Source organism: Mus caroli, chromosome 16, assembly GCF_900094665.2.
Source record: "Mus caroli chromosome 16, CAROLI_EIJ_v1.1, whole genome shotgun sequence".
Classification (NCBI taxonomy): domain Eukaryota; kingdom Metazoa; phylum Chordata; class Mammalia; order Rodentia; family Muridae; genus Mus; species Mus caroli.
The window spans coordinates 90,777,699-90,787,472 of NC_034585.1; the positions used below are offsets into that span (position 1 = coordinate 90,777,699).

Sequence of the window (9,774 nt, forward strand, 5' to 3'; positions counted from 1 at the left end):
AACTCACTCTGTAGACCAGGCTGGCCTCAAACTCAGAAATCCGCCTGCCTCTGCCTCCCGAGTGCTGGGATTAAAGGCGTGCGCCACCACTGCCCGGCCACACGTGAATTTCTCATTGTTTGGCACGTAATGGCCCAGCTCAAAGTGTTCTTCATACTTAGCACATTCAGAGGATGCTCCTTTAGTGCTTGTTAGGTTCCAGGTTATAAAAGCAAATTATCTTCGATGTTGAGATAGAGTCAGTAGGTGCCAGCCTGCACCAGCCTTTGGTCTGTCACGTCTGAGGTGGTGTCTAGTTCAGGGTCATTTTGGCAGTATTTATACTTGGAAGCACTGGTATTTACAGCACGATAGTGTCTGTTTTATTCCCCTGAAGCACAGTTTTGTCTCTGAAGTGCCAGGTGTACAGCTGTTTCTTTGCTGCCCTGACTCAGGAACACAATCTGAAATGGAACCAGCTGTTAGAGTGGAGAATCTGATCTGGCTGATGTCGTTCATGGATCGCACCAGACCAAAGGGAGGGCTGCTCATAATAAAAGCAAATCTTTTTGTTGTTTAATCTGTTACAGAGGAAGACAAAGAATCTTCTAGATCAAGTTGGACACTCGAATTATCAAGTTTTCAATCCTGATTTTGCAATAAGGCAGATTTTTTTTTTTAAAAAAAAGCATATATTGACATATTTGAAAACGAGTCACTGCATACCTGTTGCTCTTTCTCAGATTCATTCCCTAAGGTGTCTGGAGATGAACTGTACATTGCATGCAGAGCACCCGTCACTGTGGGACTCACGGAGTTTCCAAGGTAAGACTTTCTGACATGTTCTAGTCTCTTTTTTAAACAGAGACTATATTTCATAAAACCCTAAAATATTTAAAAGACAAATGTTAATCTCTCAGAGACACTTGTATAATCATCCATCTGTTGTGGTTTGAATGAGAATGCTTATATTCAGGTTCATATACTCAGATGCTTGGCCTTTAGTTGGTGGAACTGTTTGGGAAGGATTAGGAGGTGTGGCCTCACAGGAGGGGGGTGTCACTGAGGGTGGGCTTTGACATTAGCTCTCTCTTCCTCATGCTTGTGGGTCGGATATAAGCTCTCAGCTACTGCTCCAGTGCCGTGCCTGCCTGCCTGCCTGCCTGCCTGCCTGCCGTAGTGCTCCTCACCCTGGTGGTCATGGGTTCTAACTCGCTGCAACTCTAAGCCCCCAAGGTCACGGTGTCTTTACATAGCAATAGAAAAATAATTAAAACACTGTGCTTGTGTGCATTATAGATTACTGTATACATCATATACTACTGAGGTCCTTTTTTTTCTTCCAAACAGTAGTTGGCTACTGGCAGTTGTAGTTATTCATATTTTTAAAATTTATGATGTGTATGGGTGTTTTGCATGCATCACGTGTGAGCATGATGCCTTCGGAGGGTGTGAGAGCCTCTGAAACTGGTGTTACAGGTGGCTGTGAACTACCATGTAAGTGCTGGGAATTGAACCTGGGGCCTCTTCTAGAGCAGCCAGTGTGCCTAACCATTCTAGTCCCCACTGCAATTATTCTTAATTTACAACTTGACTGTTTTTGTTTGTTTGTTTTGTTTTGAGACAGGGTTTCTCTGTGTAGCCCTGGCTATTCTAAAACTGCCTCTGTAGACTAGGCTGGCCTCAGACTCAGAGATCCATCTGCCCTGCCTTTGCCTCCTGAGTGCTGTTGATTACAGGTATGGGGTGGGGCGTGACTGGGGAAGGAGCTTCTAGGTTAGGTTCACTGAGGTGGCAAGAGCCAGCCTAGCTGTCGGCGGCGGCACCGTCTTACAGGCTAGAGTTTGGGGTGGATAAGGAGAGCACCTCAGCTCATTTCTCTCTGCTGCCTGGTTGTATGGGACATGACCAGAAGCCTCATGTCCCTCACTGCTGCCACGCCTTCCCCAGTAAGGACCATCAAACTGGGAGCCAGAACAAACCTCTCTTCTCTTAAGCTGCTTTTGTTAGGAACACGGCATTGCCTGGGAAGAGCTTGGCTATGATCATCAAGACAGCTGTGTTGAAGTGAGATGCGAAGGAGTTGTGTTTTAGTTGCCTGTTCTTGTTTCCTGGTGTTCCACGAAAATAAAGTGGCATTGCATTATGTGTTACTATAAATGAGTGTCAAAAGGAAGGGTCTCTAGGCATGACGGGTCGACTCTTGGTCTTACTTAGATCTAAGCAGTGGTATTGACTATTTTACACATGGTTCTCAGTTGGTCTCACGATGTAAAATATTTCTCATTATTGGTTTTACAATCACAGCCCCTCCCCTGTTCCCCAGTGCTTGTGATTCACCCACGACCCAGTGAGAAATATTCTAGTACTGCACACTGAAGTTATAACTAATCCACATGTATACTTTAAATGGTTATGACTGTGTACGGTGAGGTGAGTGTATTGCCTGTCCTGCCTGCAGGACTTGAATGCTTTTTCTGCAGACTCCTGTACCATACACCTTAGCAGGTGAGCTCAGGGGGAGCTCTGTTCTGGATTCTATCCAGGGAAGTGGGTTAGTGCTCAGCATGCCTGGCTCAGCCTGCTGTGCTCAGATCCCACAGCTATGGTGGGAAATACCATCTCAGCGCATTTCACTCCCGAGGAGATTCCCTTCTTACTGCTTTCCTCCTGAGCACTGACCGCCATGTTGAGCGCTCAGACATTTCTCATTTAGCTTGTATGTTACTGTATGTTTCACTATGGCTGACATGATGATGACTCTGTCTAATATTGTACCTTCAGAGTCCTGAAAAATTCCTAGGGATACCGAGTGCTCACTAAATATGATCCAAATAAGTTTCTGTGCTACCTTAATTTCTGTATGCATGTCCATTACTGTCGTGTTCTGACAAAACTTTTTACTACTGCTAAACCCAGCTGAAAATGTTCTCAGAGAACTCTTCCCCAGCATGGAAAATGAACAAACATCATGTAATGCTGAAGTATCAAGCTGCTACAAGGATAGAGATAAAGATACCGTCTGCCAGTAACTAATACTGTTCTTCAGGCATTAGCCAGTGGAACCAGACATGAGAAACAGGCTGGAGAGAAAGTTCTGCCATTAAAGGCAAGGCTCACAACCAAATCATCGCACACAAGAAGAAAACCAAAGATACTAATGTTGGAAAATGAGAGGTAACTTATTTATTAACTGCAGAAAATACAAATGTATCCTTAGAAAACTTCATAAGACACTAAGAAAGATGGGACTGTGGCAATGGCTTAGTCGTACAATGACTGTCACAGGAGCACGAGAACCCGGGCTCTGATTCCCAATACTCGTGTAAAAGGCTGGCCCTATGGCTCACAAGAGGCAGGGGGATTCGTGGGGCTTGGTGGCTAGACAGTCTAGCTGAGTTGGTGAGTCTAGCTGTTCAGTGGAACATCCTCTCATAAAAATTAAGGTGAAGATGGGGCTGGAGAGGTGTTCACTGGTTAAGAGCAGTTGCTATTCTTGCCAAGGACTGGAGTCTAGGCTCATAACTTCTTGTACTCCAGGGATCTGATATCCTGTTTTGGTTTCCATGAGTACCTGCATTCAAATGCAAATACCAATGCACATACAACTCAAAAATAGTAATTCCTTAAAAATAATCTGGCCCCCACACATGCACATGCACATGTGTCTGAATGTGCACGCATGCACACTCCCCCAAAAGAGTATTACATGTAAGTATAGGGTATGAAATATGCACGCATGCACACTCCCCCAAAAGAGTATTACATGTAAGTATAGGGTATGAAATGGACATAAAATCCTTTCTACATGTAAACTAAGATGACCTAGAAAATAGATATCTATTTCCTATGAAGAAAATTTTAAATTACTAAAAGATTTATATAAACGTTTTGTTCTTAAATCATAATGACAAAGATTCTAAAGACGTAGCGGTCCCTAATGCGATTAACATAATCAAAGCAAAGCACCAAGGCTACCTTTTGGGAATTGGACAAAATGATACAAAAGTACAGACAACAAGTATAGAAGAAGATGGAGACTGAAAAACACCAGGTCAAGGGCCACGCCCACCAGACACATTGAGGCAAAGCTGTGGGGGGCTCACTGCCCTGGTAGCAGCACGATGGAATAGAGGCACAGGTCCACACAGAAGCCCAGGGCAGAATAAGGGTGGATGCAGGGACAAGAAGACCCCCATGGAGCAGAGTGGTCATCTGCAAGTCCAAAGCGGATCCTTACTGCATTCCTTACTCTAAAATGCTATCAGATGGCTTTGAGATGCACATGTTAAGAAAAGTATCTTAGATGAAAACACAAGATTTGGAGAGGCACAGAGCCCAGGCTGGTGAAGGAGACAGTGGATAAAACTGATGGTATTTAAACAAAAACTTCTGTATAACAAACAAGAGTGTAAGTGGCATGCTACAGACAGGGAGATTTATAAAGAGCTCTTAGAGCCCTTTAGTAAGTAAGGCAGAGGGCAGAGCATCTGCTGGAACAAGCACACAGCCAGAAAAGTTCTTCCCTTGGCTCATGCACGCTGCACTGTACAGGTGAGGGGTCGAGATTTCAAAGAAAGCAGTCTAATACTTACCAAAGTTTTGATTCAGAAGTTTGATCCCTCTGAATCCTGACAAAGGGAAATTAAGTATTAACACTGATGGCTGGACATTCCACGCCTGCAATCTCAGCACTCTGGAGGCAGAGGCAGGCAGATCTCTGAATTTGAGGCTAGTCTGCTCTACAGAGTGATTTCTAGGACAGCCAGGGCTACACAGTGAAACACTGTTTAGAGAGGAAAAGAATTAACATGGATTGAGAGACAGAAGAAAAATAAAAGTGAGACTTTGGCAAGATATCTGGATTTATACTCCAGCTTTGTCAACATAATCACAGCTATTTGGCCTCAGCTGCCTAAAACAAGAAATTAGATGATTTCTCAATGAGTTCTAAAGCCCAACTCTAAAATTTACAAGTGAGCTAGGCATAGTGAAGAACACCTTTAATCCCAGCACTCTGGAAGTGGATGTGCATGTGTGTGTGTGTGTGGGTGTCTCCAGGTTTGGGGCCAGCCTTGTCTACACAGAAAATTTCAGGCCAGTCAGAATTATATATTGAGATCCTGTCTTAAAAATGATAAAAAAAAAAGCATCAGTGAAACACACATTTTCTTTTCTGAGTCAGTTGGTCAGACAGGCAGACACACACACACACACACACACACACACACACACACACACACACACACACACATGCAGGCAGGCGAGTGCGCCTTTAAGAGTTGCAACATGAAACAGTCAAGCCCAACCTTTGGATGGTTAGTTACTTTTGTGGGTTTTGATCATTTATCAATTTCATACATTACTTAGTTTCCAGTCCCTGGATATTGCAAAGTCTTGCCTTAGGGGTGGGGGCAAGTTGTGCCTGTCTGCTTTCTCTCTGTCTCTACTAAGTGACTGTAAATGCATTAGACTGTAATTCAGAGGAAGTTGACAGGTCATCATCTCTAGCTCCCCTATTTTTCCCAGTGTTTATTTCTTACTAAAATTTTCATCCTGCCTCAGTGAAGTTGTCCTAGGCCACCTGGCAGTTCACCTTGATTTTTCTGCACTGGAAGGTCGTCCTACTCACGATTCCAACCTGTCATGTGATCGGACCTAACTCTGTGACGGAAAAACACAAAAGTAGATAAATTAGCATGTTTTGGGGGAAAATCCCATGCTGGCAAGAAACCAATCACAGTTCTGTCTTAAAGGGACAAGATACAAATTGTTATACAATGAAGAATTTTGATCCCTGGAACTTGCCTTTAGTAGGGATTGTGGTGCTTACCACCGGTTCAAGCAACAGGGTCAACTGACCAATAACTGAGACCTTTTTAAATAAACCTTTGATTTTTGCAAGCTGACTCTCTTTAGTATTTGTTATTGCTACTGAAAGCCGACTGACAGGAAGTGGCAGCCTGAACCAAGGTGGTGGCAGGGGTGGGGGTGAAGAAAAACTCGCTCAGGACTCATCACTGGGGCTGAATGGTTTACTGGGTGCTGTGGGACGGCAAGGGGAGCCCTGGTTTACAGTGGAAGAGGTTCCTGTTCAGTCCGCTTCGAGGCGCCTGCTCACACACACACGCTCGAACGCTCGGTGAACTGGGTGAACGAATCTCAGTAACAGTAAAAGTGATGTCACTCCACTGAGTGCTTACAGTGCGTAAAGCTGTGGGGACGGATGCGCGCTTGGCGTCAGGGTCTAGGGAGGCAGTGGGAAACACGCTGAACTTTGAGGGCCTCCGCTACTAAGGATCCTGGGAGAGAAGGGATGAGGATGGAATCAGAGGGTAGGGTTGGAAGGCAACTCTGCCTTGTTCTTCTCTACGGCCTGTTTCACCATTCTCTCTACAGTTTGAATCCAGGGACTCAAGGTTTAATTTGTCAACTCTACATGCGTATGTGGTCTTGCCTTAAAAATTGGAATTTGTACGTATAAATATATACTAAGGTACTGTTTTCACTTGTGCAAAACACGGATTTCCAAGTGTAGCCCTGGCTGTCCTGGAATTCACCCTGTAGTCCAGGCTGGCCTCGAACTCAGAAATCCACCTGCCTCTGCCTCCCAAGTGCTGGGATTAAAGGCGTGCGCCATCACTGCCCGGCCATAAAATCTTATTAGTAAAAACCGACCATGCTCAAGTAGAGAAAGGATATTATCAGGGAAACGCAAGGCATTTCTGGAATAATCCGGGCACTGACATGGTGACTGCCGTTTGGGAGAAATAGTACCACTGAATCGATTCTGGGTGTATTTTGTAAGGATGTGCTGGTAAAGTCAAACTAGATACAAAAGTCCGGATGAGTGGAAGAAGAATGAAGTTTTCAGCAACGGGATGGGTTATGTATGCATCTTAGAGGAGCCTGGCTGCGGGGTTATCAGACACCTTGGACAAGCTGGCATGGAAACGCCTTAGACACCTGGTAGATAGGGGCGGGCTACTGAGTTCACCGTATGGTGTTCGGAGGGGCTGGATATACACATTATGGGCTCAGCGGCATTTACGTGGGCGTTGAGCCTTTGGAACGGGATGACTCCATCTATGTGATTTGTGCAGACAGAAAACAAGTTCGGTGTCATGCTCCGCCAAAAAAGGCTGGCCCGAAACGAGTTAACTGTTGTCAAGAAAACAACAAAATCTTAAAGCACTCATGGTGAGCTGGGTTGACAAAGAGCCCCACGGCTGAGCTGTGGGTGGAAAACAAGTGAAGCGTTTCAGAAGGATGCAGACGCCCCGCGGGGCGTGCCAGGGTTGGAAGGAAAAGCACCAGCCGGGTAGCGAATGCATTGGGGTTCCGAAGCACCGAGGCTTGGGACCGGTTCTCGCTCTTTGCACTTTGGAGGTGGAGGGGGACACTGACCAGCGATCCCACCGGCGGCGCATGCTCCGGGGTGGGTGTGCGCTGCTCCCCCGCAGGGAGGCGCCTGGGGGCTACGTTACCAGCTCCGCCGAGGCAAGGCCAAGTCGGAGGACAGAGCAGGCGGAGAGACCCGCGGCGCTGGGCCTCGGAAGGGGCCTGTCCGGCGGCTCCGGGGAGGCGGACGCGGGCTGATGAGACCACCACTGCTGGGGGCGGCGGCGGCGCCAAGGCCGTTACCTGCTCCGCGCTGCTCCGGCAGCTGCCTCCACCCGGGACTTAAGGAAGCGCGGTCGTCGCCGTGGAAACCACGCGGGGCCTCCTGGGACGGCTAGTTCGGGTGTGCGCACGCGTACTACTTGGCACTGTGGAAAAGCCGGCGGACTGGCGGGTTCGGGGGCGGGGCACCAGTTGCGCGCATGCGTACTTGGGCCAAGGGCGCCTGGGAGGTCTAGATCGCAGAGAAGCTGGAACCCAGGCTGCATAAAGAATTTATAGCTGGCCCTGCTTTTTGCCGCAGTGCCAGGAAGGGAGAGGACTGGGGACAGAGTGTCCCTGTTAACTTGGTTTTATACATGGTGGTGCTTCTTGCTAAAACTAAATGCGAGCACAAAAGTTATGTTTGGTGTACAGTATTTCCAAGCCAACAACAGGCTAAGACACTCAAGTGGTAGAATTATAGCTGTTATTTTTGAATTTGATTGTTAAAACTGACATTTTAAATTGTAAATTCTTTGTTGCTAAGAAGGGTAAGAAGCTATAATAGCTTTATTGGTGTCATGCAAAACAAACAAACAATCCTCCCAAAACCAGGGCTCTCACAGGAAGAGTTTATCCTGGAACTAAATATGAATGACCGTGGCCTGGAACACAGATTTATCTTACCTCAAATATCATGCTCCAACGTGGTAAACGTTTTGTAAAGTTTTAATAGTCGCAGAACAAAATAAGTCACAAATCAAGCTACTTGTAAAGTATGTAAGCTGTGCCGTCAGATACCAAGCAAAACAGAAAAATCTACAGGCCTCAGGTGCTTCAAGTGGGTGGAAGTGAGGGTCTGTCGGTGCTTGCAAAAGAATTTACCTGATGGTCATGTAAATGTTATATCAATCACGGGCCCATACAGTGGCCAGTCCATTAAGGAGACTAAAGATAGGCCAAGGTAATTTGGCTTCAAACCTGTCACTTTCCATCTAGCCACAATTATGTAATCTACTAAGCTAATCAGATTTTAGGATCTCTAAAACTGGTGTGGCTTTCTTCTGTGGGATTTCAATTCCCTGGGTCCATTTCTCTTATTTTGTAATTTCTCTGCCCCGCTTACCTTTTGTTTTGGCAGCACTAGAGGTGGAACCCAGTACCTTAGGATTTTGATTTTTAATTTTCACCACATGGTCCAGACTGGCTTCTAACTTAAGGGGTTAAGTGATCCGCTTACCCCAGCCTCTCATGTGACTTGGTCTACCAGGGTGAGCCTGGCCTTTTAGCTCACTTTAAAACTTGGTATAAATCTTTGTAAAACTTGATTTGGGAGAACTTTTGATGTATCAAAACCCTGTGATATATGTTATAAATAGTTCCTTCAGGTTGCTGAATACTTTTCTATATTTTTTACAGTCAGTGTCTCACTCCATACATAGACCAGGCTAGCCTTGAACTCATAGAAATCAGCCTGTCTCTGTCTCCTGAGTGCTGGGATTAAAGGTAAGCCCTACCATAAGTTATCTTTCATTTTTAGTGTATACACAGACAGATTTCTATTAATTCTCTTAAGTACTATGTTTTTTGAGACAGGGTCTCTTATACAGTGTGGCCTCACAATTGTTATGTAATATGTGATATGTGCCTTTAACTCTAGCACTGGAGGCAGAGGCAGGTGGATTTCTGAGTTTGAGGCCAGCCTGGTCTACAGAGTGAGTTCCAGGACAGCCAGGGCTACACAGAGAAACCCTGTCTGGAAAAATGAAGGAAGCATTGTATGATCTATATGACCTTTAAATTTTTAATTAAAATGTGTTTTTTTATTTTTTGAAGATTTCTTTTTATTTTATGTGTATAGGTGTCTTATTTGCGTGTGTGTGTGTGTGTATGTATACTATGTATGCAGTGACTGAGAAGGCCAGAAGAAGGCACTGGAACTGGAGTTAAAGGCAGTTCTTAGCTGTCAAGAAGGTCCTGGGATTTGCATCTAGGTCTTCTGCAAGAGCAGCAAGTACTCTCAGCCACCAAGCCATCATCTCTCCAGCACCTATTTATTTTGAGACAGGCTCTTACTATGTAGCTCTAGCTCGCCTGGCCTCACAGACCAGGCTAGCCTTGGCCTCACAGACTGGGCTAGCCTTGAACTGCTCCTCGATGCACAGTTACTACTTTATTATTATTTTTTAATAT

The 9,774-nt window shown here is 45.5% G+C and overlaps 1 protein-coding gene across 3 annotated transcripts in view; it reads right to left on the bottom strand.

Moving 5' to 3' along the window:
- The window catches only part of Lca5l (lebercilin LCA5 like), a 33,286-nt gene extending 25,563 nt beyond the window's left edge, over window positions 1-7,723 (bottom strand). For 2 of the 3 annotated variants that reach the window (XM_021184702.2, XM_021184700.2), the window contains exons 1-3: window positions 7,624-7,723; window positions 5,576-5,643; window positions 706-864 (exon numbers count right to left, since the gene is read on the bottom strand). The gene's annotated coding sequence lies outside the window, so the exon portion shown is untranslated. The remainder of the gene's footprint in view (window positions 1-705; window positions 865-5,575; window positions 5,644-7,623) is intronic. The other variant, XM_021184701.2, reaches the window with a different exon arrangement.
- Between the last annotated feature and the right edge of the window lie 2,051 nt (window positions 7,724-9,774).